Source organism: Triticum dicoccoides, chromosome 4B (assembly GCF_002162155.2).
Source record: "Triticum dicoccoides isolate Atlit2015 ecotype Zavitan chromosome 4B, WEW_v2.0, whole genome shotgun sequence".
NCBI classification, from domain to species: Eukaryota; Viridiplantae; Streptophyta; class Magnoliopsida; order Poales; family Poaceae; genus Triticum; species Triticum dicoccoides.
The window spans coordinates 478,632,861-478,642,181 of NC_041387.1; positions in this window are offsets into that span (position 1 = coordinate 478,632,861).

A 9,321-nucleotide genomic window follows, 5' to 3' on the forward strand; every position below is an offset into this window, starting at 1 on the left:
CGTATCTTCTATACGACTCATGTTCGACCTTTCGGTCTCTGTGTTCCGAGGCCATGTCTGTACATGCTAGGCTCGTCAAGTTAACCCTAAGTGTTCTGCATGTGTAAATCTGTCTTACACCCGTTGTATGTGAACGTAAGGATCTATCACACCCGATCATCACGTGGTGCTTCAAAACGACGAACTTTAGCAACGGTGCACAGTTAGGGGGAACACTTTCTTGAAATTATTATAAGGGATCGTCTTATTTACTACTGCCGTTCTAAGTAAACAAGATGCATACAACATAATAAACATCACATGCAATTATATATTAGTGACATGATGTGGCCAATATCATATAGCTCCTTCGATCTCCATCTTCGGGGCTCCATGATCATCTTCGTCACCGGCATGACACCATGATCTCCATCATCATGATCTCCATCATTGTGTCTTCATGAAGTTGTCACGCCAACGACTACTTCTACATCTATGGCTAACGCGTTTAGCAATAAAGTAAAGTAATTTACATGGCGTTCTTCAATGACACGCAGGTCATACAAAAAATAAAGACAACTCCTATGGCTCCTGCCGGTTGTCATACTCATCGACATGCAAGTCACGATTCCTATTACAAGAACATGATCTCATACATCACAATATATCATTCATCATTCATCACAACTTCTGGCCATATCACATCACATGACAATTGCTGCAAAAACAAGTTAGACGTCCTCTAATTGTTGTTGCATCTTTTACGTGGCTGCAATTGGGTTCTAGCAAGAACGTTTTCTTACCTATGAATAACCACAACGTGATTTTGTCAACTTATATTTACCCTTCATAAGGACCCTTTTCATCTAATCCGCTCCAACTAAAGTAGGAGAGACAGACACCCGCTAGCCACCTTATGCAACTAGTGCATGTCAGTCGGTGGAACCTATCTCACGTAAGCGTACGTGTAAGGTCGGTCCAGGCCGCTTCATCCCACAATACCGCTGAAGCAAGAAAAGACTAGTAGCGGCAAGAAAGTTGACAAGATCTACGCCCACAGCAAAATTATGTTCTACTCGTGCAATAGAGAACTACGCATAGACCTAGCTCTGATACCACTGTTGGGGAACGTTGCAGAAAATTAAAAAAAATTCTACGGTTTCACCAAGATCCATCTATGAGTTCATCTAAGCAACGAGTCATGGGAGAGAGATTGCATCTACATACCACTTGTAGATCGCATGCGGAAGCATTCAAGGGAACGGTGATGATGGAGTCGTACTCGCCGTGATTCAAAACACCGATGACCAAGTGCTGAACGGACAGCACCTCCGTGTTCAACACACGTACGGTACGGATGACGTCTCCTCCTTCTTGATCCAGCAAGGGGGAAGGAGAGGTTGAGGAAGAAGGCTCCGGCAGCAGCACGACGGCATGATGATGGTGGAGAGGCAGTACTCCAACAGGGCTTCGCCAAGCTCTCAACAGAGGAGGAGAGGTGTTGGGGAGGGGAGGGGTTGCGCCTTGGATCAGCCGTTCAGCCCTCCCCTCGCCCCTCTATTTATAGGGGAAGGGGGAAGGGGGCCGGCCCCCTCTAGATGAGATCTAGAGGGGGGGCGGCGGCCAGGGAGGGGGCTTGCCCCCCAAGCAAAGGGGGTGCGCCCCCTTTAGGGTTCCCCCCCAAACCCTAGGCGCATGGGCCCAAGGGGGGGGCGCCCAGCCCTCCAGGGGCTGGTTCCCTGCCCCATGCGGCCCATGAGGCCCTCCGAGAGGGGTGGCCCCTCTCGGTGGACCCCCGGAACCCTTCCGGTGGCCCCGGTACAATACCGATATGCCCCCAAAACTTTCCGGTGTCCGCATAACAACTTCCCATATATAAATCTTTACCTCTGGACCATTCCGGTACTCCTTGTGACGTCCGGGATCTCATCCAGGACTCCGAACAACATTCAGTAATCACATACAAGTCTTCCTAATAACCCTAGCGTCACCGAACCTTAAGTGTGTAGACCCTACGGGTTCGGGAGACACGCAGACATGACCAAGACGGCTCTCCAGTCAATAACCAACAGCGGGATCTGGATACCCATGTTGGCTCCCACATGCTCCTCGATGATGTCATCAGATGAACCACGATGTCGAGGATTCAATCAACCCCGTATGCAATTCCCTTTGTCAGACGGTATGTTACTTGCCCGAAACTCGATCGTCGGTATCCCAATACCTCGTTCAGTCTCGTTACCGGCAAGTCACTTTACTCGTATCGTAATGCATGATCCCGTGACTAGACACTTGGTCACCTTGAGCTCATTATGATGATGCACTACCGAGTGGGCCCAGTGATACCTCTCCGTCATGCGGAGTGACAAATCCCAGTCTCGATCCGTGTCAACCCAACAGACACTTTCGGAGATACCTGTAGTGCACCTTTATAGTCACCCAGTTACGTTGTGACGTTTGGTACACCCAAAGCACTCCTACGGTATCCGGGAGTTACACGATCTCATGGTCTAAGGAAGAGATACTTGACATTGGAAAAGCTCTAGCAAAACGAACTACACGATCTTGTGCTATGCTTAGGATTGGGTCTTGTCCATCACATCATTCTCCTAATGATGTGATCCCATTGTCAACGACATCTAATGTCCATAGTCAGGAAACCATGACTATTTGTTGACCAACGAGCTAGTCAACTAGAGGCTTACTAGGGACGTATTGTGGTCTATGTATTCACATGTGTATTACGATTTCCGGATAATACAATTATAGCATGAATAAAAGACAATTATCATGAACAAGGAAATATAATAATAATTCTTTTATTATTGCCTCTAGGGCATATTTCCAACAGACACCACTTCTTTCAAAAGCCCAAGCTCGAAAGTCATCACCCCCACCTCACCGTAGGGGGATATTCATAATAGCATCGGCGTCTGGTCGAATGAAGATATTGTTGATCAGATCCCGCCGCCAGGTCCCGTTTTCATCATCAATAAGCTCATGCACGGTGGTAATTGTCGTTCCCCCCGGCATCACCATAGGAGACAGGGAGGGAAGGCCCGGGATCCACTTATCCCCCCAAACGGAGATGGTGCTGCCGTCCCCCACCCTCTTGATGAGACCGACATGGAGAGCTTCCCTCCCGGCGATGATCGCTCGCCATATAGCTGATGATGTGTTTGGTACTGAAGCCTCCATGAAATCACAGTCCGGAAAATAGCGCCCTTCATCACTTGGGCGCATAAGGAGTTGGGATTAGAGATAAATCTCCAACCATGTTTACCCAGTAGTGCTAGGTTGAATAACTCAAGATCACGAAAGCCCATCCCACCCTGACACTTCGGAGATGCAAGTTTTTCCCAAGATAGCCAATGCATAGATCGCCGATCAAGAGATCCACTCCACCAGAATTTGGCCATACTAGTGATAAGACCTTTGCATACTTTCTTAGTCAGACGGAAACAACTCATACTGAAGGTTGGGATGGCCTGGATAACTGATTTAAGAAGTGTTTCCCTTCCAGCACAAGCTAGTAGCCGCTCTGCCCATCCATTCATTCTGCTCCTGGATCTGTCCCCAATATGGTCAAAAGTCTCACTAGTGATTCTTCCAACTGCTGTGGGTAATCCCAAATATCTGTCACTAAAAGCTTCGACATGAACACCAAGGACCAGTTTGACTGCTTGCCTTCTTGCATGCGGTGTATTAGGCGAAAAAAATATTGCACTCTTATCACGATTGACTGCCTGTCCCGAGCAAGTAGCATAGATCAATAATATTGCATTGAGTCTGTTCGCACTCTCCTGGGTTGCACTGATGAAGATAAGACTATCATCGGCAAAAAGAAGATGACTCGCCCAAGGTGCTCGAAAGGATACACGAATGCCCCTATCAACATGAATACCTCCATAAAATTTGAGCAAAGATGTGATTCCTTCAGCACATAGTAAGAAAAGAAAAGGCAACATCGGGCAGCCCTGTCGTAGCCCCCTGGACGGGGTGAAGAACGGCAGCAACTCCCCATTCACTCTCACCGAGAACTGAACAGATGAGACACATTTCAGTACCAGGTTCATGAACTAAGCGCTAAAACCAAGCTTGACCATGATCGCCTCTAGATAATGCCATTCCACTCTGTCGTAGGCCTTCATCATGTCTAATTTGATAGCACACGAATAGTTTTTCCCCTTCTTCCTTCGCCTCATTATGTGTACACTTTCAAACGCAACCACCACGTTATCAGTGATCAGACGACCAGGGACAAAAGCACTCTGCTCCTGGCTAACCACTATGTCCATGAGCTCTTTGAAACGATTAGTTATCATCTTAGCAGCTATCTTGTAAGGAACAGGACACAAAGAGATCGGCCGGTATTGAGTAATGGACTGCGGGTTCCGTACCTTGGGAATAAGTGTGATGGCCGTATCATTGAAGCCATAAGGTAGATCACCCCTGTTTAAAAAACCAAGAATTGCCGGCACTAGGTCATTCTTGATGAGATCCCAGTGTCGCTGAAAAAACCCTGCGGTAAACCCGTCAACACCCAGTGCTTTGGATGGGGACATCTGAAAAAGAGCATCGCGAACCTCGTCCGGCTCGAAGGGTTTATCCAGAGAGATGTTCATGTCCTCGGTTACACGCGCCGGGACAAATTGAAGCAACTCATTCATATCATGAAAACCTTGGGAAGAATACAAATCCTGATAGAATGATTGCACCTCCCCCTTGTCCTCAGCCTCGGTCGCACATATGGATCCGTCCGACCGCTGAAGATGGGCAATACGATTCACACGCTTCCGTTGTGCTGCTAGGGCGTGATAACATGTCGTATTTCGGTCACCCTTCCGTAGCCAAGGCACACGTGAGTGTTGCCGCATCCAAATCTCCTCATGTCGCAATGCTTCTCTCAACTGAATCACAATTGCTCATTCCTCGTCAGTAGGCCCTCGACCGATGGATCTACTTCTCAAGAGTTCAAGCTTTTTCTGCAATTTCCGGACCCTCTTAGCGAGGCATCCAAACTCTCTTGCACCCCACACCCCAAGTTCAACTTGGAGTTGTTGCAAAGTGTTTTGAATAGCGGCAAGGTCTTGACCGGCATGATTCCGTCGCCACGCTTCCCCAACAATCTGATCATACTCCGCATGAGACTGCCAAACATCTTCGTACCTAAACTGCTTTGGTCCTCTCGTGTGTTGTACGTCTTGTGTCTCAACCAAAACAAAACAGTGGTCCGACTCTACTAAGCTAATGTGTCTCACCCGGGCAACTTCGAATCTCTGTAGAAAAGCTGCATTGGCCAGCCCTCTATCCAGACGGGCTTTCACGTTCCTCTCGCCGGCCTGACCATTATCCCAAGTGTATGGCACCCCTGAAAAACCAAAGTCCTGCAGGGAGCAATCATCTAAGACATCCCGAAACGCGCGCATCTGCCACTTCGCCCTCTGCGCTCGGCTGAAGTGTTCAGTGGCATGCATCGTTTCGTTAAAGTCACCAAGACATAGCCATGCTTGATGCGGTACTGCATGTAGTCTTCTCAAACAAGTCCAACTGTGATGCCGATCCTCGCTCCTCGGAGCTCCGTAGAACCCCGTGAATCTCCATTCGTGCAAGGGGGAACCAACTTTCCGCGCCACCACATCGATGTGGCCGGAACTATAACTCTTTAGATCAACCGAAATATCACTTGACCAGAACAAACCAAGGCCTCCACTAAGCCCCGCGCTGTCAACAGCAAAACAACCCGAAAACCCGAGTGTATGCTTCAGAATTTCAACTCTCTTTGCTCTAATCTTCGTTTCCATCACAAAGATTAGGCTGGGCCCTTCCTGCTTCGTAATCTTCCGAAGCTCGCGAACTGCCTCGGGGTTCCCAAGCCCCCGGCAGTTGTAGCTGAGATGTTTCATTGCTCTCCGCGGGGCTGACCTGCAGCCGCCGCCGATGTGTTTTCCGATGAGGGTGGGGTGGGTTTCTTCTTCTTCGGGTCTGGTTCCGAGGTCTCTCCCTCCTCTTTCCCACTACCATCACCGGAGTTTGGCTTTGCTTGAGCGTTGAACACCACCATATCCGTAGGGACACCATTGCCTTCCCCCATCGCATTGCTGGTAATGGCCAATGGTTCGACTCTGCGATATACTTTCTCCATCTGAGGCCCCCCTTCCTCTTGGGTTGGTTCCTTCTTTTCGGGGGAGAGTTCACCTCAACTGTTGCGGCCGCATTTGTGTTGGAGGAGGAGGCATCTTTCCTGCTAGCCGCCGTCTGCTGAGGCCCTTTGGATGAGTCGTCGCTCGACGCCGGCCCCTTGCGTTCATCAGGTGCACGCAAGTTTGTGGTAAAGGGAAGATCTCCATACTCATCCCTTGTACCCGGGGTGGGACAAAACATATCAGAGTGACCTAAGCGGCCACACGAGAAGCAAAAATTTGGAACATGTTCATATTGGATGTCGTACCAATCTCTGGACTTCCTCTTGGCAGAGTCGATCAATATCCACCGCCGTAAAGGTTTACTCACATCTAGGGTAACCCTAGCTCTTAGAAATCCACCAACGGGGTCAAACTGAACGGAGGTGGCCTCTTTATCAATCTGTTTTGCAATCGCTTTTCCCCACGTATCGTTGCGCAGATTGAAAGGCAGATTTAGAACCCTAGCCCAAAGTTGAATTTTATCAAACTTCAGCTCTGACGGCCTCATGCAATCTTGGAATTCTGATAGGATCACAGCATGCCGGCTTACGTGCCACAGAGAACCATCTCGCACGCGATCACGATCACGACGATTCTCGAACTCCGCCACGAATATGTTTTCTCCCCCCGGCTTAAAAGACAAGCCTCTAGGGTTTCCCCATGCTGGCATCAACGCATTAGCAATGGTCTGGATATGCAAAACTTTCCGATGAAGGACCTTGCCCGCGATCAGCCACTTCTCCTGGCCTCCTTCTTCCAGGTCATCAATCACCAAAGGAGTAGCCTCCTCTTCGGTGAGATCGAGCTTGCCCATGGCTTCTTCCAGCCTCGCCCTAGCCGCACGAGGCGATAGCGGCGCGTCTGAGTTCGTGTTGTGCGCCGTGGGGGACGACGCAGACGCCATTCTTCCCCGCACAGATCGGATCGTCCCGTCGACGAGATGTCAGCGAGCGCCAGTCGCCACCGAAAAACCCTAATCGCCTTCCGCCGAGGGCTCCTGGTTTTTCGGGGAAAACTTCTCAATATTTTCTGAATCGGTTACTCCCAGCCAGCGAGTTAATTTGCAAGCAACACATGTGACATCCTTACTATACTCAAGTATAGGCACCACCGGTGGGTAATTAATTATTTTCGGAATAACCTCAAGACCGGCAAAGGTCGCTAGATTTAGCACAGAAGGAAGAACCAAACGGGAGAGAGACCATGCACGGCAATCATGGCATAGGCATACAATCCAAAACACGGAAACGTGGTCACGTGCATCCTCTTGAGCCGCATTGGTTGCCCTGCATATTCAAGCCTCCAGGTCGATAGATTAGCTACTACTATCTCGACCGATCGATCGACCAACAACCACATTTCCCTCACCACCAACAGATCATCCCAGCCGCTCGCGCGCGCACACAACGCCCGGAAGAGACGGTACATATAACATATTGATGGTGCCGCCGGGATCTGACCGGCGATGTGAAGCGCGCATGTGCACGCACAGTGAGAAAGTGGAGGGAGCACGTACTCCTTCCTCCTCCTGCTACTACTCCGTACTAGGGGCTTCTTTGATTCAAAAGAATTTTATAGGATTTCTGGAGGATTGAAGTCCTTAGGATTTTTTCCTATATTGGTCATTTAATTCATAGGATTGTATCCCATAGGAATTTCTCCTATGAAATCTTTTGTACTACATTTCATAGGAAATTTAACATCCACTCCAACCTTTTTTTACAATTCCTTTGTTTTTCCCGTGGCATCAAACAATCATTGCTAATTCTATAGGATTCAAATAGGCATGCCACTCCAACCCTATACTTTTTCTATTCCTATGTTTTAAAAATCCTACGAATCAAAGAGACCCTAGGCAGGCCACCATGCATGCATGGCCACGTTGCGGCCCGGGCGCGCGTCCGGACCAGTGGTCACGTCCCTCCCTCCCGGCACGTACGTGCGCGGTGTGCAGCCAGATCGACCGCCAACCACCGGTGTGTCCCTCTGCTGCCTGTCCGATCCACGCGCGCGGCTGTCATTCCAGATTCCACCGACGCAGGCACAAGAAGCTCACCGCACGGATCTGCGCCGTGCCCCCAAAGCGCTCTCTTCACCCTACCCGCTCCGCCCCGCTCGCTTAACCACTTTGCCACTCCGGTGAGTGGCGCTTTTTAGCCTTTTTGCAGTGCAGGTTAAAGGCAAAGCACATGCACCTACGCCTACATGGGCTCACCTGCATGTCATGTCGACGGAGCCTGTGCTGTGTTGTGTTGCTTGGATCCTATGCAACGCCTCACTCGATGAAAATTGCTTTATGTCGGTAGTACCGTCGTCTCAAGAACAGAACCGAACCTCATCTGAATAATTGCGAGAATGATTACCGGAGAGAATCATCAAGGCATGATATCCATTATTATGCTGCACTCGAAGTAAAACGACCCAATTATCACCTCACCTGACGCACAACCAAAACGACATTTTCTTTTGAAAGAATTTTTTTACCTGTTCTTGATTTCGACAGAGTTTAAACCATCCCTCCTGGAGAGTTTCTGCGTTGCGAAGAGGCCGACTGCTAACGGCCGGATAAGGGGAATGAAGTACGGTGGCATATACTATACGAGTTTATATGTATAAAAAAGTACACAGCGTTGAAAATTCCTGCTTATGTGGCAACAAATAAAAAGAAAAGAGGTAATATCACTGGTAGTCACTAAACTTGCGTTGGATGTGCAGTTTAGTGCTACAACTTTAAAAATACGGATTTTCGGTCAGTTAACTTGCGTTTAGGTTCATATACGGTCACTCTCGTTGACTGCCCGCGTATTCGCCGATGACATGGCATGCCACGCAAGCAGAGGCCCACTGTCAGTGACACGGGCCGTTTCAAGGAGTCGCGTGCGTGGTGTTTTTGTACAGACCCCCTGCACTTATTTTCTTTTGCGCAAAAATGTCCCTGCAAGGGCGGGAGCAAGCCAACCGTGCATATTTGCGGAGCGGTACCCCAATATCTCTGGCCATTCATTCTAACTCCCCACCGCTTGGTTTCCCGATCAAACAGAGGCGGAGGCGGAGGAGGCGGTGCTTGACGGCGGCCGTCGTCAGAGGCGATGTATGAACCGCGTCGTCGACGTCCGGGCGAAGCTGCGCCGTCGCATGCTACGTCTGCCCCCCCCCC